This window comes from Fragaria vesca, linkage group LG7 (genome assembly GCF_000184155.1).
Source record: "Fragaria vesca subsp. vesca linkage group LG7, FraVesHawaii_1.0, whole genome shotgun sequence".
Lineage (NCBI taxonomy): Eukaryota > Viridiplantae > Streptophyta > Magnoliopsida > Rosales > Rosaceae > Fragaria > Fragaria vesca.
Genome location: NC_020497.1, coordinates 13,843,391 through 13,850,752, shown reverse-complemented (window position 1 = coordinate 13,850,752; position 7,362 = coordinate 13,843,391).

Here is a 7,362-nt window from a genome sequence, read left to right as displayed (position 1 = left end):
AAGGGTAAAAAGAAGAAAATGAAATTGTTACTGAAAGGGTAAAAAGCTGTTTTTTTTTTGTTAGGGTAGTTCACATTCTTGATTTCTTGACTTAGTTATTGAGTGATAACTGTAATATGCTTATAAACATTTTAAGTATAAAGCTTAGTTATATATACCTCTACGAATTCCGCAAAGGATTTTGTTGGAAGACATTTTGTTGTTAAGGTAATGTATTTGTATTAGTTTCCATCCAGTATGTCTTTTTTTTTTGTTTCTGTCCTGTTGCTAAAATTGTCTACATAATGCAATAATTTTGTTTTGTACTGTCATAGGCTTATGTCTAACAATTAAAACTAGCTGTTTTGTAAGTAAAACATAGGTAAGTGGAGAATCACTATATATTGCAGTTTTGTAATCTTGTATATTGTTGGTTTATGAGTAGTTATGAGCCTTCTCTATAGAAATTTAAGTCAAAGCCATGAAGCAATAATATCTTTCTGATTTTGAGGGATTCTGTTTTTAATACAAGTATGGAATTTGTACGGGATAATACTAAAACTGGGAACTTGAAATGTGGAATAATATGAAATAACTTGAAGTGGCTGCAAAGGAATTGCATTCATGCTTTTTTAGTATCTTTGCTTAGTGTAACTGTTATGTTTGAGTTTGAAGTGGTTGCAAATGAATTGCATTCATGCTTTTTAGCATCTCTGCTTAGTGTAACTGTTAGGTTTGAGTAGTATACAGAAATTGTAGTTTAATCAAATCTAAACATGTCACTATGCCATTTCTTGCATCAGGCGACACAACAGTTGTGTCGCCTGATAAAAATCGTAAGTGTCACCTTCTAGCATGTCGTTGATGAGGTTATCCGACGACACAAATGTTGTGTCGCCTATAAGAACCTCAGGCGACAGAATACTTTTTTCATTTTGTGTCGCCTGAATTGAGATAAGACGACACGGTATATATGTCGCCTGATAGTTTAAACAACGACATGCTAGAAGGCGACGTATCTTTTTTTTTCCGTGAGGCAACACAGCTCTTTGTGTCGCCTTATAACTGCGAATGAGAGAGAAATACGTCTTACAGCAACATATAGGTGTAGGTTAATTTGTTTAAATACGACATTTAAACATCATTTGAAAATGTTACAGGCGACGTATACTTAGTGAATTAGAATTTAAACTTTTTCATGCTACATTTATGTGTCGCTGGATGAACCCACACAACATACTATTGATGTTGTTTATGGTCTAGACGTAGTACAACGACACATATGCATTGGGTGAATGATCTTCAGGCAACGTATATTTTTTCTTTTTTCATTTGGTCTCTTTAAGACAATAGGTATCTGTCGTCTGCTATGCTTTAAGTTTTCACTACGTGATATCTTTTAGGCTTTCGACATTTTCAGGCAACATTTGTCTATCGTATGAATGAGTTTGAGCTACATATAAGTGATGCATTCTTTTGATTTAAACTCTCCATTTGATTAAATTCATAAATCAAATCTCTTTGTTTTCACAACACATTGGAGACAATATACTACTGGTTTCATTAAGATATCTACCCTTAGTTCTACTCATCAAAGTGAGTATCCAAGTTACAATACAAAACGAAAATAACAATGCAGCAAAAATGTAATATGCACTTAACATAAAACAAGTACAAAGAACCCAAAAGAAACCAACTTAAAGTGCTACTGCAGCTGCTTGCCTTGTTTTCCTGCACATAAGAGGTATTCTAAAATCAATAATGTTCTCAAAGTTGCAGCAGAAAATTAGAGACATGAGCCATACTAGTATATGGATCTTCAATGTAAAAGTAGAATGAGATGTCTGCTAGATTGCTACCAGGTACAAGTACTGAAACCTACAAGTAGTTTTGTTGAATCATATGCAATGGTTGTAATTGCAATTTGTCTTTGCACATATTACTAAATATAAATCCCATATAAGTTTTATATAATTAGATGATTCAACTCCAAAACTTACCATTATGCAGCAAGTCATGCAAAACAAAAGTATTTGAGGAGTCCCACAAGTATCATCTGCAAAAACTGTCAAGGGAACCACAGATTTATGATCCATCCAAAATAAGAGTTTCATAAAAATAAGAGTAAATGACCATTTACTACTAATTTAACATCCTTTTAGCCCATTCTAATGAAAATCTATTCAGCAACCTAATTCCAATGAATTCTAACAAAAAGACGTCAATACCCTCACCCTAATTTAACTCTCTTTCACCGTCTTTTTTCACGATCATTAACTCTCTCTCTCTCTCTCTCTCTCTCTTTCTCAGAAAACTCTCCCACTCTCTTTCCTCTCTCAAACGTGAATCTGATTCCTCTCTCCGGCGAAGTACCGACGACATGAAGCACTGGTGAAGCACCGGTGAAGCACCGCACCGGTGACGGAGATTTGGTGCCTCCACCGCACCACACCAGATCTCCTCCGCCTGCGACGCCACACCAAATCTCCTCCGCCTGCGACGCTGTCTAATCATTCCTCCACTGCACCACATCTCCTCCGCCTGCGACGCCGCACCAGATCAGATCTTCTTCCCTGGCGATCAAGTCCTCCTCGTTCTACCACGTACAAGACCGGCGTCAAATGGCACGAGCTTCGGACGTTCGACCTCACTTCGTCGTGCTTCGAGAGAGCCACCGATCTGCTCTCGAAGATCGGAATAGACACAATCTCCGACGCCGGTGAGAAGAAGCTGATTCTGGATTTGAGCATCGGGAGGTCAAAAACCGCTTAGGCAGTATCGGACCGGAATCTCGTGGTGGCGCTACTAAACCGGGCCAAGAGCAGAGACGGCCGAGACGGCTGGAGCAGAGACGGCGAAGGGAGTGTTCTTAGGGCAACGATGCCATGTCAGCGCAAGCGCAGCGGTAAGGGTTTCTCACAGGGTGCTTGGGGAGAGTTGCAGTGAGGGATCAAAAGTGAGGGCTAAGGTGGTTTCGGAGCTTGTATCTGATTTGTGGCGGTGAAAATATTGTTTTACAAGTTTACTACCCCCAATAAAAGTTTACTGGGGGTAGTAAACTTTAGTTTGTCGAATCTAAATTGTTTTTCCTCTGTTTTAGTATGTATTATGGCCTTGAAAATACTATTTTGCAAGTTTACTACCCCCAGTTACTAGGGGTAGTAAACTTTAGTTTTTCGAATCTAAATTGTTCTTCCTCTGTTTTAGTATGTATTATGGCTTTGAAAATACTGTTTTGCAAGTTTACTACCCCCAGTAAAAGTTTACTAGGGGTAGTAAATTTTATTTTTTGCATCTAAGTTGATTTTTCTCCGTTTTAATGTGTACTTATAGCCTTGGAGATATTATTTTGCAAGCTTACTACCTCCAGTATAAGTTTACTGGGGGTAATAAACTTTATTTTTTCACATCTAGGTTGTTCTTCCTCTGTTTTAGTGTGTATTATGGCATTGAAAATATTTTTTTGCAAGTTTACTACCCCTAATAAAAGTTTACTAGGGGTAGTAAACTTTAGTTTTTCGAATCTAAATTGTTCTTCCTCTGTTTAGTGTGTATTATGGTCTTGAAAATACTGTTTTGCAAGTTTACTACCCCATAGGGGTAGTAAATTTTATTTTTTCGCATCTAAGTTGATTTTTCTCGGTTTTAATGTGTACTTATAGCCTTGGAGATATTATTTTGCAAGATTACTACCCCTAGTAAGATGTTTACTAGGGGTGGTAAACTTTTTTTTTGCATATATGTTGATTTTTTCTCTCCTTTAAGGTATATAATGGTCATAGGAAAACTGTATTGCAAGTTTACTACCCCCGGTAAAAGTTTACTAGGGGTAGTAAACTTTATTTTTCTGCATCTAAGTTGATTTTTCACTGTTTTAAGATGTATAATGGTCATGGAGAAACTTTATTTTGAGTTTACTACCCCCAGTAAAAGTTTACTAGGGGTAGTAAACTTTTTTTTTCGTACTTGGGTTAAGATCACGTAAATTCCGATGGCATTTAAAAAAATCTAGTGAGATTTACGGAAAATTCCGGCCACCGGATGCCTGCAATTTTCCGGCCGTCGGAAAATTCCGGTCACCGGTGACCAGCAGTCAGAGTTCGGAGTCCGGCGACCAGAATGCGGCCGCCCGTGACTGGCGCCGGAGCCCGGTGTGCTTCCGGCAAAGTCTTCCTTCCATCTTTTTCACTTTTTCTCTTTAAGTAAAAGCTAAGGGTAAAAAAGTCTTTAAAAATATAATTTTATTATATTTTAATAAATATTTGTGTATTTGGGCTTAAAATAAGTACCTTGTATTCAAATTGGCTAATAAAAAAGATTATAATTGAAATGAGGTTTGACTTTTTCTATTTTGTGCGAATGGTCTTTTTCCCTAAAAATAAAGGTTATATTGTAAAATAGCTGTCATAAACCTTCTAATGCCACAGAGCACCTGTTTTGCAAAGATTCAGAAGCAAATAACCTTTCTATTTTCAACAAGGTCATGGAACCTTAACAATTGAAACACAGATGATACGTACCTGACAACTTTGAACCCAATTCTACTTGCAAAAGTCAACATCTTAATGCGGGCAAAAACTAACACTACCTCAAAAACGTTGTCTTTTATCTAATAGACTACAACTACCACTGAACTGCATTATATTGCTATCTCTCTCCAACCACCACTCAACTGCAATAATCTCTCCTGCAATAAAACAGCAAAATGGGCAAGGTCATTTGACTATAAATAATCACGTTTAGGCTGTTTAGCAAAATGGGCAAGGTCACTTGACTATAAATAATCACTGATAAAAAACAGTCAACAGATAACAAGATTAGCTTTTAAAGCTAAAAAAAGACAGATTTACAAAAATGATTTAAGCTCAGATGACAAGTAACTAATCACATGGAAATCTAATTGCATTAGCAACTGGGCATATACAAGTTCACATAAAAGCACCCTATGTATATATGTATCATATACGTACCAGCACTAGCATTCTGCTCAATTCATACGAAATGCTATTCTAAGTATCTATAGAACCACATTAAACTCGAAGCTATTCCAATTAAGTATCTATATATATATATATATATATATGTATGTATGTATGCAGTATTACTACCATTCGAATTAACAGGATATATTACATGGTAAAAATTTGTGTTCCAACAGATGATAAAGCATTTCCAAATCATGACAATAAGGTGATATCAACAAAGAGCGCTCCTTCATCCACGTAAAACTTTCTACTTGTGTGTATTGAAAAAAAATATAAATAAAAAATGAAAAAATCAATACCTAACACAAAGAAGACTGGACTTGAGACGTAGGTTGATCCATACTTTGATGATGCTTCTGATACTGGAAATTCTGTTACATCCGTATGATCATATACCCAATTCAGTACAACACTCAAGAACTACAAAAATCAATACCAAAAAATATAGTAACATGAAAATATAAATACTTATGATTGAGTACATATGTATATATACCTCCTTTGGCAAGCTCTTTAAGGACCTTGTGGACTGCAGATGAGTATTTTTCAGCCATGCCTAATTCCGCTCCTCAATCAAAGCCTGTTGAGGGTGACAGTAATTTAACATGTGAATAAGTTTAGTAAAAAAAACATGACCTCAAATAATTGCAGAAGCTAGCTAAATGCATGAAATACAAACGGAATATAAACCTAAAACCATGCTCTAGAGAATGCAACTCCAGCATGGACAAAATGCTATTACCCTATTCTTCAATCTCTGTAGTTCAAGCATCTCCTCATCTTTCTTTCTCTTGCTTTGAATTGCATCTCCCTCATCCTGAGATGGGTGTAGATTACGGAGTAGGCTAGGATAGAAGAATCAATTGGTTGAATGTGAGATCCGGACTCAAAAGGATTGCATGCAGAGGGAGAAGTTGTCGGTCAGAGAGGATGAAGAGAGAGCTCACGAACCTGTTGAAAGAGAAAGAATTATTGTTTGGTGAAAGAGATGAAAACTTGATGGACAAAGAGAGGAGATAAAAACTAAAAGAAGGGTTTGTGTCCCAATTATTTTGTTAATTGGTTTGGTAAAACGTAAAAGTTTGACCACTACTTAATTATCTCTTTCTTTATTAGTGTTGGATAACAATATTTTAGTGGTGAGCATGGGACGGGATAGAGCTAATCCCACGGCCCGTCCCGGATATTAAATTTGGGACGGGACCGGACGGGCTTTGCGTTTTTAAGATTTCATCCTACCCGGGCCCTATCTCGGTTAGGACGGGACGGGATGGGACCGGACGGGCCCAATCCCAGATAAAAAAAAGTTGAAAATAAACTTGTAAGTAAAAGAAAGAGTTTCATAATTTCATAGTTTTATAGTGTTTTTTACTCTATTAAGTATTAACAAGTACTTGTACCATATTTATAAGTACAACACGGTGTAATAAGAGAATTTATACTGCTTACTTTTTCTAAACCTGTCATCACTACTACAGTGCAAGAAGAGAGTCTACAACAATCAACAAATTAAAGTATTAACATCACTATTATTGAATTGGAGACAACCTATTAACTTAAAGAAACAAAGAGCTAAGATCATAACACTTAAATGAAAGCTTCAAATCACATATTAATTAATAAAAAATCAATAATTAAAATAGTCGGGACGGGACGGGCCTAAACGGGATTTGAATTATCCGTCCCATGTCCCGTCCCATTGTATAGGGATGGGATGGGACAGGGCGGGACGAGACGAGCCTAACGTTTTGAGATTTAAATCCCGTCCCGTCTCGGTAAATTTCGGGACGGGACCGGGACGGGTTCGGGATTACGGGATTTTATACCCACCCGTAAATATTTGTACATCATTTAAAGGATTTTAGAGTTTGGAATAAAATTACATAATTGTCGCAACATATAGCAATGTAGAACACTATGGTAGTATTATTTTTTTATATAATTATATATATATTATTCTATTTCAACGCTTATAGACGTACCCATTTTAAATAAAATTCAAAAAAAAAAAAAAANAAAAAAACTACTTTCACGTTTCCAAGTAGCCCATATGACATTTTAGTCCTGGCTCCGCCACTGGATGCATTCTCTAGCTACCATGTCACACTACAATATGCATTTCAATCCATATATCCCTAAGAAGGTCAGTCAAATTCCTTGCATGATCCTTGTCAATTGGCTGTAAGCAGCTCTCTATATGCAGAAACATCACATCATTTGTGGGTTTTCAATCAGGCTAAGAGAAACAAACAGAAAACCCACATTGAAAGTTTCATCCATACAACAACAATCAAGACTCTGGAGCTCCTATAAGGCTAGAACTATATATACCATGCTAGCAACACATTCATTATATCTTCCATTTACGGTTATCATTTTGAGGTTGGTCAGATTAATG